We start from the raw sequence: 21564 nt of genomic DNA, 5'->3' as shown, positions 1-21564 counted from the left end.
GGTGCTGGGCTGTAATCCGTGCCCAGGTTCCAAGGGAGGCTGAGACATGTGGTAAGGGATGAGAACACTGGCACCAATTCACATGTTTCTGGGGGGGGCAATTTTCAGTTCCCACCCCCCATCTACATGGACCTTGGGTCTCCCTGGGCCTTTCTTACCTGAACAGTGCATGATCTGGTGCTGCCAGGAGTCAAGTTCTTAGTAACAACAAGGAGTCCGGTGGCAACTTAAAGACTAACATATTTATTTGGGCATAAGCTTTCGTGAGTAAAAAACCTCACTTCTTCAGATGCATGGAGAAGTTCTTAGTAGACTCCCCTGTGCTCCACAGAAACAGACTCCCCATGCTCCAGGTTGCAACACCCTTTGGCCCCAATGCCTGTCTGTCTGGACAGAGCAGAGGGTGACTGGGCCACATTTGAGTGGTGATGTGCCCTCATGCCCCAGGTTGCAATGCTACTCGCTGACATTTGCCCCACCCACCTTTCCATCTGGACAGAAAGGTGACCCAGTCAACTCAATGACATTGGCACCATGCAACTCCAGCAATGCTCCAGACCAGTCCAGTAGCAGCTGTACTGATTTAGTATAGGACCACTGTTTTAAAATGGTTGGGCCATGGGGGGGGCCTTCCTGGGTCTGCAGTCTATAGAACTTTGAGCAAGTGCAAAAATGTGGGGGGGGGAGGGGTGCGGAAGGGCATTACTTCCCCATCTCCAGTAATTGGCACCATTCAATGGGAAATGTAGAAAGTAGGACAGAGAAAAGTTTATGTGCACCACTTTCCAATGTATACCTTTTGGACAGTGTAGTGTCTATGATATACATTACACTCACTGCTTCACATATGTAGGGCTAATACCTGATAATCTAGTCTAAATAAAAGTAAAACATGTTTTGTTGTTGTTTTGTTTTTGTTTCTTTGGAGGACTAACTTCTATCTTGAGGTATTTGTATGTAATGCCCAAATAAGTCAGTCTAAGGGCATAATTCAAGCCTTCCTATTTAAATAGGAGAAGTTGAATAACTTCACAAGAGGAAAGATGAGATTTCAAAGGACCACCTTATTACATTTCTTTCCTTTGAGGTATCTCTGGAGAAGGGGCAGCCTGCATGAGTTATGGAGGAGACAAAGTAAATAGCAAGGAAAACTTTTTTTTTTCTATATAGTGTCAAATATGCACAAGTTAAAGCCATGCATTCAGCAAATTCTGAGGAACATGGAAATATGTTCTGAAATTCTAGTTTCCTCTTCATTTTGGGAAAATTAAGAAAGTAATACAAAAAATTCTCTAAATCTTTGATTCTTTTATCTGTTTATTGGGGAAACAAGGAGTGGTCAATAAAATACCACAGTACAATCCCTGTGAAAGACCAAAACGCAGTTTATAATACTGTTACTGCAGATTATTGGTCTATTATTTATAAGGGTTTTTACTACCCTTGGCACTAACATAGAGTATCAGAGTCCAATAAAAGACTTTCCACTGTTATCAGCAAATCTTCCAGGATGTACCATGAACATCTAACAGTTATCATTTTCTAGAATTCATGTTACATTCACAAAGGCATTCAGAGTTAAATTGCTCCCCTTTAAAACATCAATTTTCATAATTCTACAAACCAAAAAAAAAAAAAAAAAAACGGAGGAAATATCTTTCATTGTCTTTATCAGATACTATGAACCAATTTCCATTTATTTTATTGGTATGTGTACTTTACAGTCTATTATAAATCTTCCTCGCAATTGTTTCTTAACAGTATGCATGTTATTAAAGGCATAAGAAGAAGTAAGAGGTCTATTGTTACCAACAATGTGAGTATGAAGAAGGTAATTTATATGTAAGCAGGAAAGCAGATACAAATATTTGGAGCAAAAAGTCCTGGGTCCAGTCCTGAAGTCGTTACTTAGTCTAAACTCCCATTGAAGTCAAGGACTCAGGAGCAGGCCCTCATCATGATTTAATATTATGAGAGATTTGAATATTTGCATAAAATCATTCACTAATTTAAAATGTTGCTAGGCGATGTTGTTCTTTTAAATACTTGAATTATTTAGCAATTAGTATGAACCAGTATGTGTGTGCTTCAAAAATCAGACTGATCATCAAGATAAAAGTTGAAACCCTATAAAGAATCACGATCCAATGTATTTGCAACATGATGAAAACTTCCTCCCTTCCTTGTTGGATTTTGTTGCCTCTTCTGTTCCTTAACCTAAAGAATGAAATAGTCTGGCTTTGTGAATGTAACTTGATGCTGATGACAGTTGGCAGCTGCAGTCCCCTCAACAGACTGAATCAAATAAAAGCATTAAGTCTTGTCCCCAAGGAGAGCGACAGGTGTTCGCTCTCCCTTCTTTGTTTCCTTCTTTTTTTCCTTGTTGGTAATGTATGTCATATTTTGACTAGCCAAGAAAATGAGATGCATCTTCTGTGTGTGTAATCAACATCATAGCCAGGAACAGATAGACAAATACATAGATGTATGCAAGTATATGTATCCGCCTGCCTCTGTGTACTTGTACTGCATAACTCTCTTCATTTCTGCTCTGGACTATTAGTGTTATCTTGCATTAACAACCCCCACAGTACATTTTTAGTGTTTCCACGCTACTTTCATTGTTGAGTTCATGAATGCTGCTAGCACATGCTATTTTTGTAAGCATGCCAATAGAGAAATGAGTGCTTATACAGTGCATGGCATATACACACTCTTTGAGAAAGGCATAGTTGTAGATAATGCCGTAAGTACTCACTAACACTTCTCACTTGCATCCCTGCTCACTTTCTTTGTGGCTGTATTTATTATAAGCACTCATTTGTTTCCTGCAGGGAGACATATGTTCATACTTGTGTGTGTTTGTGTATGCACATGGCTCTTCCTTGTATTGGTCATCATTCACAGTTTGGCACAGTTAACTTATCCCATATAGTCTATTGCATAACAACCTACTCATTGAAAAAGAACATGATAGCTCCTACGCAGTGTTGTTGTAGCCGTGTTGGTCCCAGAATATTACACAAGGTGAGTGAGGTAATATCTTTTATTGGACCAACGTATGTTGTGAGAGAGACAAACTTTCGTGCTTATATAGATCTGTTCCATCTTGTATTTATAGTGGTGACACTCTAAGTAAGTTTCACAGACCTGAAGAAGAGCTTGGTGTAATCTCCAAAGCTCATCTCTCTGACCAACAGAAGTTGGTCCAATAAAAGATATTACCTCACCCACCTTGTCTCAATGAATCTGACCAAGGGCGATCATAATTACATTTAATGACAATGATACTTAAAGACCACTTTTCATCTTCAAAATGCTTTACAAACATTAATGCTTACAATAGCCATATAACATAGAAATTATTCACATTTCACACATATGGAAATTGGGACCATAAGGTTAAGTAATCTGCTCATGGCCATAAGCAGAAGTCAGTATCAATTTAAGAGCTCCTGGTTCCAGATGTACAGTTAGGCCACTCTCTTTCTCAAATTGTGGTTCACAATAGATTTTTTTAAATGTGTGTATTTTCATGAGTATATTTATTTTTGTTCTACTTCTGCTCAACTCTCATCTTGCTCTACCAACGAAAATCAGGCTTTGCCAAAGTGCTCAGTGTTGGCCTAATTGACTCCAGGTGGAGCAAAATTAGGCCAATTCTGAGCACTTGGGAAAATCTCATCTGAATCATTTGAGAACCTGGGTGCATATCAGGCTAAATCAATCCTTGCTGTAGTTCCACTCTACAGTGTGCACACATGCATTGAGTTCAAACAGGATTAATCTTATTTTGACACAATTAGTGTAGAGTATTTACAAATGTCATTTTGGGCCAGGACAGTCACAGTTTATGCTTATAAACACAGCTGACTGGCAATTTTGTAGCACTTCCCATTTTAGTCGTATTTAGCATAATAGGAAAAAAGTAATCAGCAGGGAGGAATGGTACAAAATAACCATGGATACAAATTATGGTAAAGTAATTAATTACTACAATTTCCCTGGGTAGATTTTAATTTTGATACAGAGTGAGCAAGGGGTCGTAAGTAGAAGAAATGTATAAATCATATGGTCTAAAGCATTTGATTTGTAATAAATAAGGAGTCAAAAGGACACTACAAGCAGGTTTTTCTTTCGACAACATTTAGCTTTTTTCAACATTTGTAATCTGCTATATTAAAATATTAAGTGATTGTTTCACCTATCACTTATTTCAGTGAAGTTATACCTGATTTACATCACTGTGAGAGCAGTCTCAGTCCCCAATTTTGTCAGTACAAATCATTTACGGTCTGTTTCTACTCTCACTTATACTGGCATAATTCAGAAATGACTCCAGTAAAGTCAATGGAGCTACACTGACATAAAACCAGCATGAGACCAAAATCAGGCCCTTAGTACTGATCTATGAAACTAATCTGAAAAATTCCTAGCTAATGGGACACTGTATGTCTGAAGGATCACCAAAGAAACTCCTGAATTCTACTCTTGATTCTGACACATACTTCTGCTTCTGCCTTTGGCAAGCCACTTTACCTCTCAGTTTTGCCTTCTGTGAAATGGGGATGGGATAGCACTAACCTTACTAGTAGGGCTGCTGTGATACTCAACTAATTTGGAAATGACTTTTATAATTAAAAACACTGAAAAAGAGCTGAGTATAATTTCTCATTCATCTCATATCTGCACATTTAGGAGCAATGAGAAATAGCAAGTTTAGAGTGAAAAGTCTGTTTTCCAGGGTGCTTGAGAAATCAAGAAACCTAAGATAGACAAGTGAGACAGCTTTTTTTTTAATACCTCTCTCATGCTTTCCACAATTGCAGCAGCACAAAAGTTTTGCATGTCCAACTAATTGGAAGTTGCATCCCAGAGGACCAGAGAAGCTGTGGAGAAAAGGAGAGAAGACACTAGTAATGTATGAGAAAAAGCCAAGGTATCAGGAAGACACCAGCAAAGTCTGAAGAGAAGATGTAAAAACTAAAGCCATGTGAGACAAACCAAAAAACATGGAGAGAGATTTGTTTAATCTATTTCTGATTTACGGCCTGGTCCAGAGCCATTGAAGTTGATGGGGGTCTTGCATCGACTTCAGTGGGCTTTAGATCAGGCCCTTACTGACATCCATTTATCTACATCTGGTAGGTGTGGAAATCCTAATGATATCAATGGAGGTTCCATTCTTGGAATGATTGTAAAGTATATGCTCTTTAGTGAATGAACAATAAAACAAATAAATGAGCCAATCTGAAATCTTTTTAGAACTCTCAATACAATTGATAATAGTTTAATATTACTGTAAATTTTAATTTAATTTTACAGTTGACTTGAACTGATAACATTGCGCTCAAGTGGCACCTTTTCTGGAGTGGGGCCTTCTGTAACCTCTAAGAAAAGTTACAGGTAAGACAATAGCTGAACCAATTGACAAATGCTGGAGCTGACTTTGCTGTACATTAAATATGTATGTTAGAGAAATACAAGAGTATTACTGTACCTGTCAGATGGCACTACATGGAAGTTTTTGCAGGATACCTGCTTCTTCCATAGGGAAAATGTGACATTCTTGTGCCACTTTAAATGGTAGAACAATTCACATCAGGTAGAACAATTCAAGACAACCTCATACATTTGAATGTGAGCATCAAGTGGAATCAAATGGAAGAAGACTCCCTCAACACCACTTTTAAGTCCTTTCTCGTAGGTGGGAAATTCTGGATGAAGTTGTAGTACACAGTCCAGTTATTATCTATCAGAACTCTTTGCAGGTTGTTTAATACACCAGATATTACAGTTGATGGATCGATGGCTAAGTTTACAAGCTTACCACTTCTCTCTCCCAGACGGAATGTCAAATCTTCCCAAAAGCATGGAATTATCACCTACTAGAGGTTGTAGCCCACAAAGATGTAAACCTTAATAGTACTGCAATTAATGGAGAAGCTCCTTATAACTGAGACAGGCTGTGTTTTGGGAGCAGTTTTAGCTGCAATGCTGCATGTGCATTTTTATACAAATTCAAACACGACTGCTTATACATAATATACCTGTACATAAAATAGATAATAATTGTTTTCAATTCTTTTAAAATAACGTATTGTAGTTAATGAACCCTGGCATCAAGACACCTTTATGTAAAGCTCATCCTACTGCCATTGTCATGGAACCAATGGTATTCATACTACAAACTAAGAGGTAAGGATAAGTGAGAGCTCATGGAGAAGTACATGATTCCATTGGATACCCACATGTCTCATGAACATTTTTAGGCATGAAGTGCAGTTGAAAGGGCTCTGACCACTGGAAAAGTGTGTGCCTGATATTAATGCACCTTTTGAGGCTTGGATGGGCCACAGTCTAAACCTTCAGGGAGTAACAAAAATTCTTCATTAATAATTTCTGCATAGCACAGGGCAAAGCAATGATGCATGTAAACTGTAAACCCCTCAGGAGGTAGTTTTTTTAATAGGTTGCAACACTGCAAAATCCAGTGGTTTTTGGAAGCAAGTGTTGTGCAGTCAAATAGGTGTTAAGACCTGTCATTGTGAGTATGACTAGCACAGGTTAGTAACATTAATGGTATACAGTGTAAATTGTGGTAAATGTTAACTTGATGCTCAGTTGCTCCCTTGACATCATCTTACTGTCAGTCAGTTTACCTTTATGCTAACAAGTAAAACTGTGCAGGTGGTATAGATTCCAGACCTTTCACCTCTGGCATTTGGCATTTAAAATATGACTCCCAACACAAATGAAATGAGCATAATGGCCTCAGCCTCATTTCCACTGAAGATTAGTCCAAATCACTAAACCATTTACCATGGAACAGCCTAAGAACATGGAATAACAGAGGGTTCTAGGGTATGAAAAATGTGCATTAGAAGAGAATGGAGAAGCTTGCGGTCCCTGCCAGGCTGATACATGGGTCTTTCTAGTGCTATCAGTCTCTCCAGTTTCCGCAGTCTGAACATTTAACCCTAACTGATATAATCAGAATAAATTTCCCTGCTTTCCATTCACCTACTCTTTGAGTTTTGTCCATTTGTTTTTACAAACCAGATTGGCTGAGTGTTTTGTGTGTGGGCTGTGGGGTCCTCTGAGCCTTTCAAAGCCACAAAGGTTGTCCCACCCACCTCGTTTGCTAGGATACAGTTTTAGCAGCAATCACTGTGTTCACGAGATGATACACAGAAGTCTCAATAATGAGTGGCATTCAAAAGACTGTCATGTCCACGGACAGGAAGTCCTGAGATTGTGTGTGTGTGTGTATATATATATATATATAGTCATTGATCAGAGATTAGTTTTACCAAAGAATGTCAGAACAATCTTTATTCTCTGGCATTTCATAGGTATATCTGATGTTATTAAAAAACAGCAAAAGCCTTAAATACAGCTGGAAATGATAGTGCCTGAGCACTCGGGGAAAGTAACTTAACACGGGGGTTCTTAACCTTTTCTTTCTGAGGCCCCCCCCAACATGCTATAAAAATTCCACGGCCCAGCTGTGCCACAATAACTGTTTTCTGCATATAAAAGCCAGGGCTGGTGTTAGGAGATATCAAGGAGGGCAATTGCCCAGGGCCCCACACCATAGGGGGCAACACAAAGCTAAGTTGCTCAGGCTTCAGCTTCAGCCCCCGGTGGCAGGGCTTGAGGCCCTGGGCTGCAGTCTCACGTGGCGGGACTTTAGCTTTCTGCCCTGGGCCCTAGCGAGTCTAATGCCAGCCATGCTTGGCAGACCCCCTGAAACCTGTTCGTGGATCCCCAGGGGGGTCCCAGACCCCTTGTTCAGAACCACTGACTTAGCATACCACAATTATGTTTTAAGCTCTAACCCTCATCAAAAAGTGCCTGTTTGGGATCTTGGAATCCTGCAAAAACTTTTGTTAAGCCAGTCATGTTCCATTGGTTGTTGTTTGCCAGTGTGCACAAAAAAAGGGGTGAGTAAGGGGGGAAAAGTGGAAAGCAGAAGGAAGGGGGATGATGTGATTGAACAGCACCTGAGGAATTGTGAAGGTGATAATGGTGTTTAGGAAGCTGCTGGATGGAATGCTGAGGCCAAATGTTCCAAGGCCCTTGTGAGTGACATTCAGTTGCAGGAACAGTTTATTCTGTTTGTGCAATCTTCCCAGTATAAGGCTTCACAATATTTGTGGTTAGTCCTAGACTGGCGAAATATTTGATTACCCTTTATTTAATTACGGCAACACTTGTCTCCTTATCATGCCAAACAAATTAATTGAATTGAAATTAAGGAGGAAGTGGTTTAAAAACTTTTGTGCTGAGCTAGATTCTCCTTTTTCTTATCCAAACTGACTCAGTCAACTGAGACTCACCAGCACCCAGAGGCTGCTTGATTTGGCTGAGTGAGGAGATGAGACGAGGGATCAATATCCCTCAAGCACTCATACCAGACAGTTATTCCAACCCACTCGCATGATTGTGATTGAAAAGGTCACTATGGGGAGCATTTTCAGAAGAGTTCAAGTAGCCAGATTTTGAAAAGAGCTCAGTATGTGACTACTGAGCTTTTATTTTATTTTTTTTAAAAAATGACTGTAAGTGTCACAATGGGAGTTGCTGGGTGCTGAGTACTTTGGTCCTTTGGTGCCTTAATGGGAGTTTAAGCTCTTCTGACAATCTGATTCCAGTTGTGGGTGCTGAGCCCTTGAAAATCTGGCTCAGTGTCCTCCCCACCCCTTCACAATATGGCAGTTGGACCCATCTCCCTGCAAACGCAGATCAGAATAGGATTTTGCTTTCACTAATGCATGCTGTTACACAAGCCTGCAGATATTTCACTCTAGCAGCACTTACCCAGTTGGTTAACAAAGACAATGGTAGTCTGGGCCAGGACTCTGTCTGCAAGGGCTAGTTAATCTAATTCATCTATTGATTTTTGAACTCACTTATTGCTGTATTGTTGGGTGATCTGTAAATTATTTCCACTTTGGGGAGGGTAAATAATCAGCTAAGATTTCTTTTTTCTTTCTGTGGATCACCCAAGATGTCAGTTTAACCCCTAGTCCAGTGTACTATCCGATAGAAATACAGATTACCTGGCAATTGATTATTTCTGGGCTTTGCATGTGTGGAATGCCAGATTCCTTCTCAGCTAGCAGGGTATGAATTAGTAGCAACTATTTATCCTGTTATGTCTGCCAGTATATTGTCAAAGTGTTCCTTGAGATCTCCTAGTCCTAGATATTTGGAGATCTCTACCAGACACAGTAATCCAGGTTTGGAGAGAAACCAATGCTGCAGCTTGGTTAGGGCAATGTGGTGTGATTGTGAGAAGGTCATTCAAGTACTCTGTAAAGGAGTTGAAAATGAGGAACTCTGGACAGCCTGAGATTGTAGAGGTCGGAAATTCATTTGAGCCCAAACCTGGCCTAATTATAGAAAATATACCTATAGTTCAGGCTTTCCATTAACAGCAGGTATTGGCATTTCCCTTAGGAATTAGTCTTGGAGGTAAGTATCAGAGGGGTAGCTGTGTTAACTTGGAGGTAGTTATCTTGATACTGTGAAAGAAATGGAGGAGGTCCTCTCTCTTTGGTTGGGGAAACATTTCTTCTGGGGTAAAATATGTGAAGTATGGATAGGTCTGTGTCTGTAATAACAATTATTTCTCCCAAATGAAAACTTTAATACCCAGTTAAGGCATAATTCAGTCACACAAACCTGTAAGAGCAAAAAAATACAAAAAAGTCTCTGTCAGGGACTTTTTTGTTATATTTGTACAGTGCCAACCACAATGGGGTCCTGCTTCATGATTGGGGTCACCTGGCACTACTGCAATACAAATAAATAATAAAGTTAACGGGTAACTTGTAAGTATGATTAATATTTGTCACTGATAGACTCTGAACTTCTATGGGGAAGTCCCCTTCCATCTCTAACAGATAAAGAAACAGTACAAACAGCACCGTAATTTAGCTCACACTGTCATGCTAAACCCTATTACCTCATACTTGGCCGACCAACACATGCCAGATCACATACTTAGTCAGTGCACAGATGTTATCATTGTTGAGGTATAATTAAGGTTTGGTTAATATTGTAAGCTAAATTACTGTAACTCTTCTCTTTCTGCTTGTGACATAATATATTTCAAAGACCATATTTTAAACTGAATAACTTGACAGTGTTTATAAACAAACTGTATTTTTTAAATAAACCCTTACATATAGTATATTTAGTGTTCAGATTTGGCTTGATTTTAAATCTTAATGAGATCTACTAAACAAGCCAAGCTTGAAGGTAAGCATGCAATTTGTACAAAATAATATCCATGTCTAATGGCACAATGCTAGTGAAATATATCTGTTCAATACTGCATGTGTTTTTAATCACCTCACAAACAATAGGAAAAATTCCGTTGTTTCCCCCCGGGTAGATCTATAAAGTTCTGCATTGAATTTATAGTATTCAAATTGATAGAGAAGAGGTTTGTCCTCTGCAAACTGTGGCAGATTCAGCATTTAAGTGGCTAAGTTAGATTCTCTTACACTCATTTGGTAAGACTCCCTAAGGCTTGGTCTACACTACCCCCCTAATTCGAACTAAGGTACGCAACTTCAGCTACGTGAATAACGTAGCTGAAGTTCGAAGTACCTTAGTTCGAATTAGTTCGAACTTACCTTGGTCCACACTCGGCAGGCAGGCTCCCCCGTCGACTCCGCGGTACTCCTCTCGGCGAGCTGGAGTACCGCAGTCGACGGCGAGCACTTCCGGGTTCGACTTATCACGTCCAGACTAGACGCGATAAGTCGAACCCAGAAGTTCGATTTCCAGCCGTCGAACTACCGGGTAAGTGTAGCCAAGGCCTTAGATTTCCTTACACTTATACATTTCCTTTTTTCACTTTTAGCAGTAGAAAAATGTGCCCAGCCAGAGCACTAAACTGCTAATTTAAAATACCACTGATGCCAGTATAGACTGCCAATTAATATTCCCTAAATATTAAAGAACAACTTTCACACTAATAACTGCCCCACTCTCAGTGCCTGAGAAAACGATGGGCTTTACAATATGACTGATGTTTATCAAATCATTTAGATCTACTTACGCTCACACAGTGATTGAATGTAAGGGGGGGCTAAGCTGGTGATAAGCTGGAGGCTAAGCATGCTGAAGAACTAAAAGGTATAAAATAGATTAGGGAATGGCCTATTTTAATTTACCCCACCTTCCTGCTGGTTGCTTTTCTTGTTATGCTTCTTGCTTTTGACCCTTTGGCATGTGAGTCACACCAGCTTTGCCTATTAGACGAGGATTCAGAGGTCCAAGCTCAGAAGTGATGTGTAAATTAGATGTTGGTCAATGGATGAGAGTCTCTATGCAAGCCAACCTAAGAAAGTCCAGAGAGAGGGATGTATATGTACCATACCTATTGGGGTGCATGTAACATGTTGGGGAGGGGGAGTCGGGGAATGAGGTATATTATGAATTCTAGTTTGCAAAGACTCATCTCTGAGGCCTGCTCACAATTTTTCAAATGGACATATTGCACTTTGAGTAAAAAACTACCCCATATGTAATGTGAGATGATGAAGAATATCAGCTGACTTATGACGGTTGCATACCATCATTTGATATTATCACAGCTCTAATGTGTGGTGGTGGTTGTCAGCTACAGAGGAGACGGGAACAAAGGATTTTCCACTGGGTCTCCTTGAGTCTGACAACCTGCCCTTGAAAGTAGCCTACATCTGTTATTTCAGGAGTCGGGGGGAAGGAATATAATGCATATAATTAGTTGCTGTATGGAGGTGGGGAGAATGCCTCTGAGTCTCAGAAAGGAAATTGGCTTACGTTCTGAATGCAGAGACTTGAAAAATATCCCCCGTTACATCTGGAATGTTAGATCTCAGGTGCTCTCCATCTCTCACGGCCACATCCTGCCGTGTAATCAGCGCCATCAGCCGATCATACCAACTAGGAAAACTTTCTTTAGCATTCAGACATACTAGCATGTCGTGCATATTGGAGGGACTGTTCTCTGGATCCATGGCAACTTGGTGGTTATGAACACATGGCCCTTATTAGTGTTTGCTATTTGACGATGTTATTGCAGCACTAAAGTTGAATGCCTCTGCTCCAGTCTTGAAGCAGTTCTTCCTCTTTTGTTAGTTGATTTGTCAGCCTTTGTCTGATCTCCATCCCATCAGTTCTTTCCACATTTCTGGAAAGGGTCATTGCATTACAACTTCAGTCACACCTCCACACATATGATGTAATTGATGAATTCCAGTCTGGCTTCAAGAGGGAGCCCTTTTGAAGATTTGCAATGATCTCTTGCTGCAGGCGGGCTCAGGCATATGTTCTATATTAATGCTCCTTAATCTGTCTGCTGGTTTTGACACCATAGACCATGGTGTCTTTTTGCAATATTTAGAGCAGATGGTGTGGCTGTCTGGAGTTGCTCTAGCTTGATTCAAATCATAGCTGCTAATTTGCTAGTTACACATTCCATTCCTCTAAACACTTTTCTGTCTGCCGCAGGACTCTGTTACAGGAGCCTTGCATTTTAGTGCCCATATACTCCATCTTGCTTCAATAATTTGCTGGTATGGACTGATTTATCATTGCTAAGCTGATGACACTCACTTCTAGCTTTTCTGGGAAGTTTCTCTATCTCCTTTTGTACATTTCCCACTGTCCACCTCAGAAACAGTGTCTCCAGCCAAGGAGGGGATTGGACATAAGAACATAAAAATGGCCATATTGGATCAGATCTATGGTGCATCTAGCTCAGTGTCCTGTCTTCCAACAGTGGCTGATGCCAGATGCTTCAAAGGGAATGGACAGAACAGGGCAATTATCAAGTAATCCATCTCCTGTCGTCCAGTCTCAGCATCTGGCAGTCAGAGTTTTAGGGACACCCAGAGCATGGGGTCGCATCTCTGACCATCTTGGCCAATAGCCATTGATAGACCTATCTTCCATGAACTTATCTAATTCTTTTTTGAATCCATTATAGTTTTGTCCTTCACAACATCCCCTGGCAACAAGTTCTACAGGTTGACTGTGTGTTGCATGAAGAAGTACTTCCTTTTGTTTATTTTAACTTGATGCCTATTAATTTCATTGGATGACCCCTGACTCTTGTGTTATGTGAAGGGGTAAATAACACTTCCTTATTCACTTTCTCCACACCATTCATGATTTTATAGACCGCTATCATACCACTGCTTAGTTGTCCCTTTTCAAAGCTGAATAGATACCTCTATTTATGGATACCTCTGTGGTGCAGCAAAGTCCCCAGTGATTATCTTAAAGGATTTAGTGATGATTGATGCACGGTATTCCAAGCTCCTGGCACAATGAGGAGAAATGAGGGACTGAATTCAGATCTCCCCCGAATTCAGATCCTATCCTTTATAACTATATAATACAGACTATGTTGGTACTATTGTATTATCTTACTGAAGTTCAGTGCTGATCATCAAATAATTTCTGTGTGTGAATCCTGGCTAAGAAACTCAGTTTTCATTAGCTCCCTTTGCTTATTTGTGGAGTTGCCTTTCCAGCTGTTAGATTTTACAGCAGTCCCATTTATTTCTGAGACTGCATTAAAAATGTGGGTAGTATCTTGATCCAGTTCTCTGATTTGAAAGTTTACATTAGCCAAGCCCTTCTTTTATGGTCAGAAAAAATCACTAAACTTTGGCCCTGCTCCACTGTCTGATATAGAAATGTCATACCCAAGTATTAAACCAGAAGACTTTATGATTGTACACTCATCTGTGTATTAATATACTGATAGAGAAATTATGGTTCTCCATAGTATATGAATAACAAGTATACTCTGTCACAATGTATTTTAATAGCATAGTGCTACAAATAGTAGCAGTGCAATATATAAATAAAAAGATAGCTCATTAGAACTCTAATGGGCTTCGGGTTCATATGTAACAGCTGATGCAGAGGGAAGTTAGATTTCCAATTTCAATTAGGCAACTGCAGTTTAATGGCTCTAAAAGAAATTGAGGCACTGTAATCAGAAGAAAAGATGTAGAAATCTGAAGTACAAACAAATACACTAGAAAAGACAGTAAGTGATAAAAACATTCAGTGAAAATTGTATATTATCCAAAAGGGACCAGATTTTTATCTTATTGATACCAGTGTAACTTTAGAATTATGTCGTTAATTCAAATGGGGTTTTTCTGGATTTATTCTGGTGTAAATCAGAGCAGAATCTGGCCCTAGATGTCTGCTTCACTGAATCTGTACCAAATATTGTGAAATTTAATTCATGAGGGACAAGTTGAATTCTGAGATTGATTCTCCTAAAATCAGGGTAAATCGGGAGTAACTTCACTGAAGTCAATGCAGCGTCACTGGTGTGAGAGGAGAACCAGGTCCAGTTCTAAACCCGTTTGAGAATAGCAGTGAGTGAAAGTTGTTACTGAATGTTCTTCAGTAGCCTGGGTAAATGCTTAGCTTGTTGTCTGGAGATCATTTTACAGATAGGGCAACTGATGCAGAAGACCAGTGGTAGAGGTTGGAACAAAACACAGTTCTTCTGACCCCATCCATTGGATTACACGGCCTACCAAATGAGTTGGCACTCTTAGTCCAAAAGACAAGGTTCCACGTCACAAGACCACTGTAACCGCAGATGGTGCCCATGTCTGAAGTCTCAGCAGATAGACAAGTATTGAATAGAATCATAGAATATCAGGGTTAGAAGGGACCTCAAGAGGTCATCTAGTCCAACCCCCTGCGCAAAGCAGGACCAATTCCCAACTAAATCATCCCAGCCAGGGCTTTGTCAAGCCGGGCCTTAAAAACCTCCAAGGAAGGAGATTCCACTACCTCCCTAGGTAACGCATTCCAGTGCTTCACCACCCTCCTAGTGAAATAGTATTTCCTGATATCCAACCTGGACCTCCCCCACTGCAACTTGAGACCATTGCTCCTTGTTCTGTCATCTGCCACCACTGAGAACAGCCGAGCTCCATCCTCTTTGGAACCCCGCTTCAGGTAGTTGAAGACTGCTATCAAATCCCCCCTCATTCTTCTCTTCTGGAGACTAAACAATCCCAGTTCCCTCAGCCTCTCCTCATAAGTCATGTGCTCCAGACCCCTAATCATTTTTGTTGCCCTCCGCTGGACTCTTTCCAATTTTTCCACATCCTTCTTGTAGTGTGGGGCCCAAAACTGGACACAGTATTCCAGATGAGGCCTCACTAATGTCGAATAAAGGGGAACGATCACGTTCCTCCATCTGCTGGCAATGCCCCTACTTATACAGCCCAAAATGCTGTTAGCCTTCTTGGCAACAAGAGCACATTGTTGACTCATATCCAGCTTCTTGTCCACTGTTCTGCAGAACTGCTACCTAGCCATTCGGTCCCTAGTCTGTAGCAGTGCATGGGATTCTTCCGTCCTAAGTGCAGGACTCTGCACTTGTCCTTGTTGAACCTCATCAGGTTTTTTTTGGCCCAATCCTCTAATTTGTCTAGGTCCCTCTGTATCCGATCCCTACCCTCTAGTGTATCTACCACGCCTCCTAATTTACTGTCATCTGCAAACTTGCTGAGAGTGCAGTCCAGCCACCTAGACATTGAGGCTGATTTTACCCTCTAACCCTTCTAAGTGGTCCTTCCAGATCTGGGTTGTGCCTGTTCTGTAGATAAAAAAGAATTCTGTTCCTAGGGATTTCAAGCCAACATACGTGAGTAGTACATTCACTACGCATTTTTGAAAGAGTAAAAGATAAATAAAATCCAAGCTTCCCATATAAAGATGTTATTTTAATATTGGGAATTGGTACAAATAACTTGAGTTTTGTTTTCATAGTTTATACGGTCACTGGTGGAGTTGTGCAAATAACCCATTTGTTTGGTTTGGTGGCAGATATATATATATATATATATATATATATATATATTTGTTTTGGGTTGACATGAAATGAAAACATTTCAGGTGTGTGTGTGTGTGTGTGTGTGTGTGTGTGTGTGTGTGTGAAATGAATAAATTGCAACAAATTAGTTTTGGAGTTCAAATGAAATGTTTTGTTTACCCAAAATTTTGTTTAATTTTCAAGGTTTTTTTTACATTTACAACAAAAAATAACTTTCAATTAAAAAGTTTGAAATGTTTAATTTAGAAATTGTCAAAATGAAGTATCTTGACTCAGAATTTTGCTCTTTGTTCTTACTGAAACAATTTGGCAATTTTAACAAAAATTCTCGTAATGTTTTGATTAATCCAAATCCAAATTTTTGGTGGAAAAAAGGCTTTTTGTACAATTTTTTTTGTCCAATGGTAGTCACGTATACTCAGGGTCAAATAGTTGGAAATACTGTAGTTAATTTGTCTATATTTGTACAGATTTATATAATTCACTAAGCTAAACTGAATTAAGGCCATTTTACTTCTGAATGAGAGGATACACTCAAGTTTAATGCAAGTTTTTAATTAATCTACTTTAAAGTCATACCTTTAGTTAATTTGGATTAATTTTCCTTAGTGTCCCCATGTAGACAAGCACTAAAACTACAGCTATTTTAGAATTAGATTTTAGGAGGTTTGTTCATATGCCCATTATACCTGCATTTTGTCATTATCGAGGTAGTCAAATATACTTTCTATTATTACATTTGCTGCCTGTAATTCATCATAAAAGCAATAGCACTATAACAAAAGCCAACAGACAATATGGTTGTGTTACTAAGCTTTGATATGGGAGCATTTGGCACTTGACCATACTCTCGTTGAGGCTCAGCCATTCTTACACTGAGGCTGTAGATCTAGTATCTGCTTTTTGGATGTCTTTGCTCAGTTCTCACATTCTCCTTTTTAATTTTTCATCTTCCTTTCTCCTGTGCCATCAACTGTCGATAAAAATTATATACTTGTACCTTCACCCATCACCACTGTTGCTACTACACTTAAGGGTAAGAACCTGTTCCGTTGGAAGGGTCTGTTTCTTTTCCCATCAAAATCAATGGGAGATTTGCCATTAGTGCCAATGGCCCAGATTATGAAACCCTTGCTTACAATGAATAATATTTTACCACATGATCAGTCCTACTGAATTCAGTGGGATTACATATGGACTCAAGTGTGATTAAGGGTGAGTGGCAGAATCTGACCACATAGGAACAGGATTGGGTCCTTACCTCTATTCACAGTTGCTCTTAATTGTCTTGAAATATATACAAGTGCCATTGAAAATAACTCCCATGAAGATGATTTCTAAGCACAGGAATTACCTTGGTGATTTTTACCTTTACACTGAATTCAAAATTATGAAGGTGAGAGAGAAAATTACCAAACAATAAATTAAAAACACGGGAATGAAAAATTGTGCGTTTTTTTAAAATCTAAGATTATATCAGATAGTCTCCTCTATTCTGCCCTGGCAGGGAGGCAGAATGAATGAGATTGTAGGTATTTTCCATCTATAACATGCATGGAATAATTAATTATTATTTCTATTAAAGACTGCCACAATGTGCTGGGCACTGAACAAACACATAGTGAGAGACAGTCCGTGGTCCAAAGAGTTTATAATCAATAAGACAGATGAAAGATGGGAGAGAGAAAAGAGGTGCAGAGCAGTGAAGTGATAAGGTCGTAGAGCAGGTGAGTGGTAGAGCTAGAAATAGAATCTAGGTCTCCTGGATCCCAATCAAGTGCACTAGCCACTAGATCAGTGCTTCTCAAAGCCGGTCCGCTGGTTGTTCAGGGAAAGTCCCTGGCGGGCTGGGCTGGTTTGTTTACCTGCCGCATCCACAGGTTCGTCCAATCGTGACTCCCACTGGCCGCGGTTTGCTGCTACAGGCCAATGGGGGCTGTGGGAAGCGGCGTGGGCCAAGGGATGTGCTGGCCGCCCTTCCCACAGCCCCCATTGGCCTGGAGTGGTTAACTGCAGCCAGCGGGAGCTGCGATCGGCCGAACCTGCAGACACGGCAGGTAATCAAACCGGCCCGGATCACCAGAGGCTTTCACTGAACAAGCGGCGGACCAGCTTTGAGAAGCACTGCACTAGATCACACTGCTTTTCTTGATAATACTAACTGAAACAGTAAAATTACAGTTGTGTTCTCCATGCCTGTGAGTCCCCCCCTTCTTTAGATTTTAAAATACAAAAAGGTACCTGTACACAAGCTCTATGTACTCTGACAATTAGTCATAACTCACAATCCATATAGAAACACCACCCACCAGTATGTGTACAGAAGTTGTCTATAAAATTTTTCTTCGGGCTAAAATTTGGCTTAACTCAGCTGTTTTGTTGATGTTGCAATCATTTCATTAAAATAAACTTGGCTGGAGTTTTGCTTGTTAGCGTGTCCAGGAGATAATCTTGGTGTGATTTCAGGACTTTGTTATGCTCTAGCAAAAAAAAGTACTAGTCTTTAAGAAAAAATTAGATGCAGCCCTTTGGAAGAAAGCATGTATAAGAAGAAATGTTTTTGTATCCCCACAATGAAGCTCATGTAGGCAGGCTGGTACTATTTATTAAAATCCAAGCATGTCAACTTCTTCTGCACATGGCACTTTCCCCTTGAAGCATAGCGGATGTATCAAATGTTTGTTCTAGCAGCCCAGACATCATATGTTTTATTATACTTGCTATATTTACCTTCCAAGCCATCTCAGATGCATGAAGCATACTGCAGCTGTTGCAGTGTGACATAATATAAATATAAAGCAGGTGTTAACTAGCATCCTGTATCTCATATGTCAAATATAGTTATAATAGATTACTGTTATTTAGTGACTTAGGTCAGGCCACAGTGTATTTTTGCAGATATTATGGTCATATAAATGTAGATTGCCATACAGTGATGTTTTACTGCAAGTCACTCTCAGAACTACAGATGAGCCCAACCTGAAGAAAATTGGGATCTGCATCCAGACTTTAAACATCCTAGGTTAAAATTTTAAAGCAATCTAGGAAGTTTGGACACATCTTCCATTAACTTTAAGATGTCTTTGGGGAAGTTCTATAGCTGGTGTTGTTCAGGAGATCAGACTACGTGATCATGATGGTCTCTTCTGGCCTTGGAATCTATCAATCTATAAATCCCCTCGGTTGCTTTGAAACTCTCCTCCTGGGCTATTTGGAGTTGTTTCAATCAGGTCAATCTGTAAATTGAGCACAAATCGTAGGAACCTTAACTAGTTCATGGTAATATTTTGATCTTCTGTCCTCACTGATCCTAATACATACATTGATTGATCAGCCACTGAAACATATCAATAAACAAGTGTGTCTGTGAAAGATGGTGACGTAAATGGAAACAATCCTGTGCTCCCACCTGCCATAACTTGTTATGCTGCCGTTCTCACTAAGAGGCTCTTTGTCTCTGATATCTCAGTGCAAAGCTCCATTTATTTAAGAACAGTTAATAAATCCATTTGAAAGAGAGTAGGGTTTTGTGAAGAATGAATCTGCACTGATTACCAGATCGAAATCCCAAATCCCCTGAATTTTGAGGGTGAGGAGTGTTAAAAATTCAAACCAGCTCTGGAACTCAATTTTGCTAATGGTCACCATTGGCCGGATTTTTAGAGAAGCTCAGCAGGCTGGGGGCACCTTGACAGCTGAACTCTTCTGAAAAAATTGGCCACAAGTCTCACAGTGGGATCTGCTGTGTTCTGAGCACTGGAAATTGGCCTCACTTGTGGACACTGAGCATTTGGGGATCTGGCCTTGCCTATCATGGACTGAACCAAAAACCTGCATCAGAACCCCCTGAACTGTGAGTGAGTGTGTGCTAAATTCTTATCTAAATCCAAACTCCACAGGTTGGGCTCATCTCTGATTTAGGTAGGGCCAAGCCTTTAGTTATTTACTCATTCCTTAGTCCTTCCTCACTCGGGTAAAGTCTCATTTATCCAGTACCATTTTACCCAGACCTGACACAGTGCTGGCTGAGTCAGGTGTAGGTAAAAACTGAAGGCAAAGCTTCAAGAGGAAAAGGAACGGGCTGTTTGTGAAAACTTCTCCCCAGTTGTTCCATTAGCTGTGCTTTTATAGCCCTGCAGAACAGGTGCCAGCAGTTAAACTCCATAGATCTCCAGGGCCATCTGTACAGAGGCCCCCCATCTGCATGCTGCAGTCTCTTTCCTTTCCATAGGGCTGCACTGACAGGATTCCCGCGGTCGTTATCTACCTCAGGGACCTTCCCTGTAGAAGGGAGACCATGGAATCTAAAAACAGGTCCTAGCCATATTATGTCCCCTCCTTGAACTCCTTGGGGATAGAAGAGCTGGGATAAAGCATGTTGCCCTAGTCCTGGCCTACCCATCCTTGCCAACCCACCCTCTCCTCACCTACAGATCCCACAGAGAGGTGGCAATAAGAGCTGTCCTCCCCTCCCTTTCTCTCCCCTCAGGAGCCAAGAGGAGTTTATGGCTTCAGTAGCGGGTGCAGTCCATACCATATTTTTATGGGGCAGGGGGAGGAGGAGAGAGTGGAAAGAGCTCAGAAGCTGAGAGGATTTTGTTCCCTTCTGCCTCCCTGTGGAAAAAATGGTTTGTCTCATCCCTCCCTCTTTCCTTGCCCCCCCCTCAAGGCTTGGGGGAGAGGGGAGGAACCCCTAGACCAGTCTTCCAGCCACACCTGGAAGATGGGGGTGGATGAAAGGCCCCTGGAAATGCCCCTCCCCCCCCAGGCCTGGGTAAGAGGGAATGAAGAACCTCCATGATTGCCGGAGGACCAGAGATGCTCTGGGGACAAGATGTGGGGCAGGAGTGATATGAGTTTGGGGAAGCAGAACATTAATTGGTTTGGGGATGGACCACAGGATTGATTTAAGGCTGGGGGGGGGCGGGGTTGCAAAGTTGATATTTGAGGCTGGGGTACAAAAATAATTGGTGTGCGGATAGGGCCACATAGGGCCTCTGTTGCTTAGTATAGGAAAATGGCTGAATGGGCCAGGCCTTGTGTGTATTTCAGTTATGTGACAGCTTGGGGCATCTTGGTTAACATACAGTTCAGTTTTTGAGTGTGGGAGCAATCAAGTGCTGTTGTCCCTGTTGGGAAATGAAGGGACAAGAGATTGACACCAAATGTGCTGGGGTCACCCTAACCAAGATCACAATCAGGCACAATTAGGTTAGACAGTGGAGACGCTACTACCTACTGCTAGGAATGTCTCTCGGGGTAAGGACTCTGTTAGGGTCTTAGGTACCACTGATCCCTCTTTAAAGAGCTGAGACAGCTACAAAACGGTGGGGTGTGTGTGTGCAAAGCTGAGGGGGCTTCAAGGGGATGGGTAGTACAGAGGGGCTTTCCATATTATGTAATGCATGAGGGAATGGGTGAGTCCTTAATTTTGCATGTTTATTTCATTGTTACAAGAGGCGGTGAGTCTTGAAAATCACCAACAAATGTGTTATGTAATTTATGGACAGCCCCAGAGCTGAGGTGGCGAGGGCTAAAGCCAAAGAGAGCAGCAGCCCACCTAAGAACCTTGGGCATGGGCTTCCCCAGCCAGCAATCAAAACTGAAATCACTACACGGGGTCAGGAGGTAGAGGCCCCCAGCGCATCCCAGGCAGCACTGACCTATCTGCCAGAATCCTT

Source organism: Trachemys scripta, chromosome 9 (assembly GCF_013100865.1).
Source record: "Trachemys scripta elegans isolate TJP31775 chromosome 9, CAS_Tse_1.0, whole genome shotgun sequence".
NCBI classification, from domain to species: Eukaryota; Metazoa; Chordata; order Testudines; family Emydidae; genus Trachemys; species Trachemys scripta.
This window is presented reverse-complemented; position numbering follows the sequence as displayed.